Here is a 10,310-nt window from a genome sequence, read left to right as displayed (position 1 = left end):
GAGCTGCATGCAATTCTAGGGGGGGCGCCACCACTACCCCACCTTTGTTCGTGGATTCTGGGTCGGGGATAGTCTCGACGCCTGAGGATTCTGCCGAGGGGGTAGAGGAGGAGGAGGAGGAGGAGGAGGATGAGCTTGCAGAGAGCACACAGCACTCCCTTCTCCCCAACAGCCAGGATCTTTTTCTCACCCTGACTGAAGTACCCTCCCAACCCTCCCAAGCCAGTACCCAAGACTCTGACCCCATGGAAGGGACCTCAGGTGAGTTTACCTTTTAAAATATAAAACTTGTTTTAAAAGCAAACGGTTTTTAATGATTACTTTGCCTGACTTTGCATTCGCGGTCAGTTCAGCTACTGGAAAAGTCTGTAGCTACTGGAAAAGTCTGTTAACGTGTATGGGGATGGAGCGGAAATCCTCCAGGGACATCTCAATGAAGCTCTCCTGGAGGTACTCCGAAAGCCTTGCCAGAAGGTTTCTGGGCAGTGCATCTTTATTCCCTCCTCCATGGTAGGACACTTGACCACGCCATGCTTGCAGCAAGTAATCTGGTATCATTGCCTGACAAAGCCTGGCAGCGTATGGTCCCGGTGTTTGCTGGCATTCAAGCAACATCCGTTCTTTATCTTGTTGTGTAATCCTCAGGAGAGTGATATCACTCCTGGTAACCTGGTTGAAATACGGGAACTTAATTAAGGGGACAGAGGTGGCCGTTCCTACTGGGCTGTTTGCCTGTGGCGGAAAATAAATCCTTCCCTGCAGTTAGCCAAGCGCAGATGGGAAATTGGCCCTGAGTTTTTCGCGTTTGGCTAGCAGGGATCTTCCCTGTTACCAGCCACGCGGTGGGGGGAGGGTACCGTGATCATCCCAGAGAATTCATGGAGAGGGGGGGGTCGGCGGCGGGGGGGGGGTAGTTTGGTGCCTGCAGGGATCTTCCTGCAGGGTTAGTTTGTTTTCTGGTGCTGCTGAATGTTAACAGAAAAACCGCAGCACTCTACTTGCCTGAAGGGGCCCAGACAAGCACCACCACACTGCCCCCCCCCCCCCCAACTGGCTGAGATTGGCCAGGCTTCTGCAGCACTCTACAAGCTATGCTTGGTATGTTGGAAAGCACGGACGGCGCTGAAGCTTACCATGGCCGCATGCAAGCCGAATTCTGTTGCCCAGACCTGTGATTGATCTCTAGCAGCAAAGCCACAGGCACTCAGCATTAAGAGGCAAAATGCGACCTTGCACAGAAATCACATGTGCTATGTAATGTGAACAGTGTTGGTCACCGTGAAAGAGTATAAGCATTGTTCTGCAAAATGTAGCTTTTAAAACAATTCTCTCTTTTTTCCCCTCCCTACAGCAGCTGCAAATTCCTCAAGCCTCCCTCCTCCATCCCGAAGGTTATCACAGATAAGGCGTCGTAAGAAGAAGACGCGGGAGGACATGTTTTCTGAAATTATGCAATCCAGCAGGAGTGACAGAGCTCATCTGAATGAGTGGAAGGAAACAGTTTCAAAGTATAGGAAAGAAGTCAGTGAACGTGAGGACAGGAGGGACCAACGTGAGGAGAGGAGGGACCAACGTGAGGAGAGGAGAGACGATCGAGATGAGAGATGGCGGCAGGAAGACCAGAGGATGAAGGATGCAACGCTGGGGCTGCTCCGGCGTCTGGTGGAGGTTCAGGAACGGCTGCTGGAAAACAGACTGCCGCTTCAGCCCCTGTTCCACCCTCCCCCCTCCCCATGTTCCGTATCCTCCTCACCCAGACGTGTAAGAACGCGGGGGGGGAGGCTCCGTACACCTTCCCATTCCACCCCAGTAGACAGCCCAAGCAAAAGGCTGTCATTTTTTTAACCTTTTCTTTGTGGCTTTTTCCTTCCCAGCAATCCTCCTCCCAAATACCACCCGGGTTCCCTCCCTCTTTTTCTAATCTATTAATAAAGAATAAATGATTTTTAAATGATAGTGACTTTATTTGGTTTGAAAGAAAGCTGGGGGAAGGGGCAGGGTGGGTTCCTTACAGAAAATCAGTCAGTAAAGGGGGAGGGTATTCATGAAGGAGAAACAAACAGATATTTCACACGGTAGCCTGGCCAGCCATGAAACTGGTTTTCAAAGCTTCTCTGATGCACAGCGCTTCATGGTGTGATCTTCTAATCGCCCTGGTGTCTGGCTGCGCGTAATCAGCAGCCAGGCGATTTGCCTCAGCCTCCCACCCCGCCATAAAGGTCTCCCCCTTACTTTCACAGAGATTGTGGAGCACACAGCAAGCAGAAATAACAATGGGGAGATTTCTTTGGCTGAGGTCAGAGCGAGTCAATAATGAACGCCAGCGGCCTTTTAAACGGCCAAATGCACATTCTACCACCATTCTGCACTTGCTTAGCCTGTAGTTAAACAGCTCCTGACTCCTGTCCAGGCTGCCTGTGTATGGCTTCATAAGCCATGGCATTAAGGGGTAGGCTGGGTCCCCAAGAATAACTATGGGCATTTCAACATCCCCAACGGTTATTTTCTGGTCCGGAAAGTAAGTCCCTTGCTGCAGCCCTTTAAACAGAGTAGTGTTCCTGAAGACGCGAGCGTCATGAACCCTTCCCGCCCAGCCCGCGTTGATGTTGGTGAAACGTCCCTTGTGATCCACAAGTGCTTGCAGCACCATTGAAAAGTACCCCTTGCGGTTTATGTACTCGGTGGCTTGGTGCTCCGGTGCCAAGATAGGGATATGGGTTCCGTCTATTGCCCCACCACAGTTAGGGAATCCCATTGCAGCAAAACCATCCACTATAGCCTGCACATTTCCCAGAGTCACTAACTTTCGTAGCAGCACCTGAGTGATTGCTTTGGCTACTTGCATCACAGCAGCCCCCACAGTAGATTTGCCCACTCCAAATTGATTCCCGACTGACCGGTAGCTGTCTGGCGTTGCAAGCTTCCACAGGGCTATCGCCACGCGCTTCTCAACTGTGAGGGCTGCTCTCATCTTGGTATTCTGGCGTTTCAGGGCAGGGGACAGCAAGTCACAAAGTTCCATGAAAGTGCCCTTACGCATGCGAAAGTTCCGCAGCCACTGGGAATCGTCCCAGACCTGCAACACTATGCGGTCCCACCAGTCTGTGCTTGTCTCCCGGGCCCAGAATCGGCGTTCCATGGATAGAATCTGCCCCATTAACAACATGATCTCCAAAGCACCGGGGCCTGTGGTTTCACTGAATTCTGTATCCGTGTCTGTGTCCATGTCCTCATCATGCTGCCGCCGCCGCTGCCTCCTCTCCTCGTTTTTCTGGTCCTGGCTGAGCATAAACTCCACGAGAACGCGCGAGGTGTTTGCAATATTCATGAGTGCTGTCTTGACCTCAGCGGGCTCCATGCTTGCCGTGGTATGGAGTCTGCAGTGTTCACCCACCCAGGAAAAAGGGCGCGAAAATGGTTGTCTGCCGTCCGTTGCTTTCATGCAGGGAGGGAGGGAGGGAGGAAGTGAGACTGTACCCAGAACCACCTGCGACGATGTTTTTTGTCCCATCAGGCACTGGGATCTTAACCCACAATCCCAATGGGCGCGGGAGACTGCGGGAACTATGGGATAGCTATGGATTTGCTACCCACAGTGCAACGGTGCAGAAATCGACGCTAGCCCCGGTACTTGGACGCACACCACCGAATTACTGTGCTAGTGTGGCCGCACTCATTTCGACTTTATACAACCTGTTTCTCAAATCCGAATTATCTAAATTCGGATTAATCCCGTAGTGTAGACATACCCTGAGAGGCCAATTAAGTAAGAGAAAAAAAACTTTTGAAGTGATAATCAAGATAGCCCAGTACAGACAGTTTGATAAGAAGTGTGAGAATACTTACAAGGAGAGATAGATTCAATGTTTGTAATGGCTCAGCCATTCCCAGTCCTTATTCAATCCTGAGTTGATTGTGTCTAGTTTGCATATCAATTCCAGCTCAGCAGTCTCTCGTTGGAGTCTGTTTTTGAAGTTTTTCTGTTGTAATATAGCCACCCGCAGGTCTGTCATTGAATGACCAGACAGGTTAAAGTGTTTTCCCACTGGTTTTTGAGTATTATGATTCCTGATGTCAGATTTGTGTCCATTAATTCTTTTGCGTAGAGACTGTCCGGTTTGGCCAATGTACATGGCAGAGGGGCATTGCTGGCACATGATATATATATATTGAGGATGGATGGATACAAAACAGCCACTAGGTGTCACTGATAATCTTCGAAAACACAAGGAGCTAGGGTTTGTGCAGCAGCAGAGCCCCAGGTCTATTGACACAGCTGTTCTAACACAAGAGGGTGTGTTTTCCACGATGATTATCATAATGTGAACCCCAGCTAGCCTCTCTCGAGACTCCCGCCCCACAAATCTGAGTTGCGCAAGGTACTGTAGCATAGTTAGAATAAAGGACAACGTTTGCAGCAACCTACACATGTTCTTTGGATAAATAAATACAAAATAAACCCCAATTTATCTGTAGGACTTGGGGCCTCAGCCATCATTTCATCTGGTTTAGGCCTAGCCAAGGCAAATGCCTCACATGCCAGAAGTCAAGATTTCTTTTCTGGGCAGAGCAGACATTTCCCACTCTGTTTCTCTCGGACCCTCTTTCCCTGACCCCAAATGACACCCTAATGTGTTTTGCTGCCCCCCCCATCTCAGTGAGAATTGGATGGGGCCCTAAATCCCAGTTCTCCATATACGGTGGGGCAGCATTGTACTCAGTGAATACCTATAGAGGCTGATTATTTCCTCTGGGTTTTTGCTGATGCTCTGAAACTCAGACTGCTAAATTAATGTAATAGGTTATAAAGCCAGAAGGGAGTGCTGTGTTCATCTAGTGACCGCCTGGAGGCCTTCCCGGACTGGAGTCCTGTTCAAATACAGCAGATCTTTTAAAAAAACATCCCAAACTTGATTAAAAATTGCCAGAGATGGAGAATGCACCACAGCCCTTGGGAAGTTGTTTCAATGGTTAATTCCCCTCACGGCTAAAAATTAGCACCTTATTTCCTGTTTGAATTTGTCTAGCTTCAATATCCAGCCATTAGATCTCGTTAGACCTTTCTCTGCTAGACTGACGGGCCCATTGTACATTTTTTGCACCCAGGTAGGTGCCCTTGGCTACGTCTACACCAAGAGCTAGGGGTGTGACTCCCAGTCATGTACACACACTCACGCTAGCTGGATGAGAGCTGGTGCGAATATAAACAGCAACAGAGCTGCAGTAGCATGAGTAGCGGCTGCAAAGGCACGGATTAGCTGTGCCTCCCCTGCCACTGCCCACACTCCCGAGGCTACACTACTATTTACCCTCACTAATTCTCATCCCGCTTGCGTATTTTGTACATGGACTGGGAGTCACACCCCTAGCTCCTAGGGTAGACATAGCCATGGACTGTGATCAAGTGGCCCCTTAACCTTCTCTTTGTTAAATTAACTAGATTGAGCTAAATTAAACACCTTGAGTCTCTAACTGTGACGCGTTTTCCTATCCTTTATTTCCAGTCACAGTTTGTAAAGCACTGAGATCAATGCATGAAATGCACCATACAATCCCATAAGGTCCAGATCTTCAAATGTATTTAGGCCCCTCACTCTCATTGCTTTCCATGGCAGTTAGGGGTTTAAATTCCTTTGAGGATCTAGGCCTGAGTGAACAGTCACAGCCAAAGTACAGTCTCAGTGAAGACTACCAGTCATCAATGTCTACCGTGTGCAGCTTGACGATTATTTATTTCTACTTACTAAGCAGCTATGCCAAGCTCTAGACTGCCGTGCATTACATTTTCCTACTCTGATCGCACCTGACTTCCACGGGTAACAGCTATCAAAGAGACGAGCCTCAAAGGCATATTCTAGAATGAGTTTTGCTAGACATAATGTTAATTAAAGATATTGCAAAATCAAAATCTAAGGAAGCCCTTTCTCACATACACAGCTTGCAGTGTTCTTCTTCCAAAACAGATTGATTGGGTGGTTCAGGATATATGTCTCTTTTTCAGATGAAGGGCAGATCCGCAGCTGGAGTAAATTGGCATATTGAATTCAAAGAGTGACACTGATTTGAACCAGCTGAGGATCTGTCCTGATAACAGTAGCGTGTTTTCTTACTAGCTTACATTTTGCTACCTACACTGGCAAGTTAAAAAAAATGCAGACACATACCATTTTGTAGCCACCTGGAAGAATGATCATGGAAGAGAAAACAGCTGGGAAATGAGGCAGTACCTTTCTTTAATCAAGATTGCAGAAAAATTTGAGGTGGCCTTAAAGACCGAACTATGTGTATTATATGAAGTTATTCCCTTCACTACATCTTCTATACCTCCATTAGTATAAGGCATCTTCCCCCAAAACCCCTCTCTACTCACGCCAGCTGTCTTTCCCCCATCTATGTTACAGCTTGACACAAACGCCCTCATATTGTTCAGTCTTTCTTCTTTGGCCAAACACTTACCAATCAGAGATTGCAGATGGCTCGTCAGATGTTTTTAGAGTCAGTGTAGGCCTGGTGGCACTACTGATTTCTTCTGGGGAAGAATGAAACTGACTGACTTTTTGCCTTTCAGTGCTGGTGCTGCTTTAATAGGCTTTGTCTTTGAGATGCAGCTCTATTGTCCTCCCACGTCCAGATCCTTGAAAATCTTGGCACCCTCCATCAAGAAGTAGCTCAGCATTGCTCCTTTTCCCTCCCTACTAGACTCTATGCCAGATTCCTGTGCTATATTTGCCAAGTATCTTAGACATGTACAGTGTGTCTATCAGCATTAATATAGGCGCTTTCTCACTCTGCGAAGTGGCACATCCCCGCCATCCTCTCCCTCTCAAAAGGGAACTACTTCTAGGGACATGAAAGGGAGAAGCCTTGGTTCTAACATGGCAGCCAAAGAAGCCCCCGGGGGTGGGGTAGGACAGAGGATGTACAACATTATAGAATGACAATGAAAACAGTACGCCTGTTTAGTAAGAAACACGGTGGTTGAAAGTTTCTCTCTGGGTGTGCTGCCCTGAACCACTAACAATTAACAACACCACCTTTCATCCAGCATTTCAAAACACTTTACAAGCAAGCAAGCCGTACAACCCTCCCTGTCAGGTAGACAATGCTGACTTCATTTCATAGATGGGGAAACTGAGGCACAAAGCACTTCTGCATAAAATTTTCAAAATCATCTAGGTCTTTAGGAACCAATGAGACTTAGGAACGTTTGAAAATTGAATGAGTGAGTTAGTGAAAGAAATGAAGATGGCACCTAGAACTCATTGACCCTTGTCCCATGCTCTAACCATTAGAAGACACTTCCTTGATTATTTTTCACTTAACAATGGAAAGACACATTGAAAGGGTTTTTTTTAATGGCCTCTAAATTTACAGCTGGCCCATGTTCACAGGTAAACAACTTATGAATGCAGCAGCCAGTAGATAGCTCACCTAGCAACACAATTATCACATACAAAGACTGCTTATCTAAAGTGTAGTGTGTGGGATAGGAGGGGGGGTAGTGAACAGAGGCTGCCTATGCATAATTGGACCCATGAATTTAGAGCTTGGGTTAGACCCTTTAGAAAAGATGGCCCTCAATGTATTTTTCTCCCCCATTCATTTAATGAAAACAAAATGTGCAGACTGCCTTTTTCAAATGTTGTTTTCTTGTACAGTGGGTAAAACTTAATGCTAAATGCCCACCTAGCATTGGTCGAAACTTCTCAGGCTAGTGTTACGTGAAGTGGTGGGACCAAATCTGAATTCATTTAAACCTGTGCAGCCTCACTGAGATCAAACAGGACCAATCAGGTTGGTCAAGGGAAGAGTTTGCCAGTTCCTAGCTGACCTCCCTTCCAACTTGCAATTTTTCAGATAGCTTTGAGCTGATTTACGTAATTAATGTTCCAAACATTCCAACCATGCAGGCTCATTCATTCTGGAAGATCCCTTAAACCCCACTGGGTGGAAAGATGGTCAGCTCACAAAGGGAGGGCGCCAAAGGGGATGGAAAATAGCAGGGATCAGGGCATGGCTTGGAAAACAAGGAAATATCTTTAAGCAGTTAGCTCCTGCTTAATGTTTGCAAACAGGGTCCCTCGGAGCACACTGCAAAAGCAAAGCTCCTGCGGTCATGGTACTTTCATACATACTTTATCGAAACAGTTATATTTCAGCAGCTGGCACGTATACGAAATGACACACCTGCAACACAGGTGATTATTAGAGATAGCGAAAGCACGGCACTGATAGCTCTGGCTATTAGGGCAGGATTAAGGTAATCTGGGGACACAGACACACAGGAACATACGAGGGTTCCATACCATGGCTCCAGTCCTCCACTGTGGCCCCTCCCCTCACTTGGGGTAGCAGGAATGCTCCTCCCCCACCCTTCCATCCAGAGAAGCAGGCACAGTAGTGTGGGGCCTTCTTTTCTTTCTCTAGGGGAAGCAGCAGGGGTCTCCTCTTTCCTTCACCCCCACCCCCATTTTACTTACCCCAGTGGCACTCTTCTGCTGAGTGGTGTTGGTGGGACCTGACAGAACAGTGGATCCTTTAACACCCCATTAAAATGCGTGGGACAGTTCACCCCTCAGAGCTATATGTGAAAGGTTGGGGCAGGTCACACATTGCACTTGTACCTTGCTCTGAAACTCTTTGTGGCAGGTTTAAATCAAATCCTGAGGCCATTATTTTAAGGAAGTTATTTTACATCAGGAAGAGTTTTTCAGACCTGATCCTTCAGGTTTTATCTTACTCTAAGTCTGGGTGAAGGGGTTTAAAATGAAACAGTCAACAAACACGTGCAAAGGCAGTCTCTACCAAAGACCCTCTTATGAACCAGTATTTCAAGTTTAATTTAAGACTGGTGAACAGATTAACAAGGAATACTGTAAATACATCAGAAACAGAAATGATGACATTAAAATAACTTGTGATAACCAGTTGTCCCACTCAAAACATTCACCCTTGTGTAGTATAGTATAGCCCAGGGATTGGCAACCTTTGGCATGTGGCCCATCAGAGAAATCCACTGGCAGGCTGGGATGGTTTGTTTACCTGCAGCGTCCGCAGGTTCGGCCAATCGCAGCTCCCACTGGCCGCGGTTCACCCTTCCAGGCCATTGGGGATTGCGGGAAGCGGCGTGGGCTGAGGGATGTGCTGGCCACCGCTTCCTGCAGCCCCCATTGGCCTGGAACAGCGAACCGCGGCCAGTGGGAGCTGCAATTGGCCGAGCCCGCGGATGCTGCAGGTAAACAAACCGTCCCAGCCTGCCAGTGGATTTCTCTGATGGGCCACATGCCAAAGGTTGCGGATCCCTGGTATAGCCCCTGGAGGCAGCAGCCACTAGGGGGCAACATAACACATTATAGGGCACTTCTTGACTTCAATGCAAAGCATAAAATACATGAAAAAACACAACAGTATAGTCCTTCCAACACATTGATTCTTTAAATTCTTAAAATTTAATTTGAATTAACAACTTTGTTTAATGTTTTTACTTTATAACAACTTTCCTTTCGCTCACATGACATATATATTATAAACGTTATCACCCGAAGATATGAACAAGGATATTTGACTATAAAATATCGAACCCATGCAGTATATTAGCTAGCTTGCATTTCTTAGTGGAACAGTAACACTGGCCAGACTTTTCAAGAATGCCATGAATTTCCTGGACTAATGGCTGTATATACAATTCCCCAATTGAAAAAATTAAGATTGCAAGATTCCTTATTAATATTTTATGATTATTTTGCTATTACTGTACACGAAACTCCAAAACAAAGCCACGAGTGATATTTACATACAGTACTACAAAAATGACACAAAAGTTGAACTTTTCAATGGGACTTGAGTAGCCAAATCTCCTACTTGGCTTTGAGAAGCCCAGCTAAAACTGTAAGGTAACCGAGTACGTTCCTGAGTGAATAATCACTTTAATATAGTTCTCGCTTGCAGACAAGTCACGCTTTAAATAGTGCAGTGATTCCCTTCGAATGGAGTTGTGCAAACCTACTGTGGGATGTGTCAGTTTGTTTTCCATTCCCTTTGGATACAGATGGCCCAGTCGGCCTGGTTTAACTATTTACATGCAGTCTGCTCCCTTGCTTTATTGTAGAGGATTAAAGATCAGGCTATTGCCCACCTCTTTTCCTTGAATCTGGGTATGTTTGACATCACGACTGAGGCAACTGGAGACAGTTCAGTTTTGATCTAAATCAAATAGCCCATTCATGACAGAAACCAGAGGAAAAAAGAAGTTCCCCAGAGTGTCAGCAATCATTTGGATGGGACTGCAGGCACTTTGGGAGGCAAACCTG

The sequence above is a fragment of the Trachemys scripta genome, chromosome 7, assembly GCF_013100865.1.
Source record: "Trachemys scripta elegans isolate TJP31775 chromosome 7, CAS_Tse_1.0, whole genome shotgun sequence".
Lineage (NCBI taxonomy): Eukaryota > Metazoa > Chordata > Testudines > Emydidae > Trachemys > Trachemys scripta.
The sequence above is the reverse complement of the archived record's forward strand: the minus strand, read 5'-3'. Positions refer to the sequence as shown.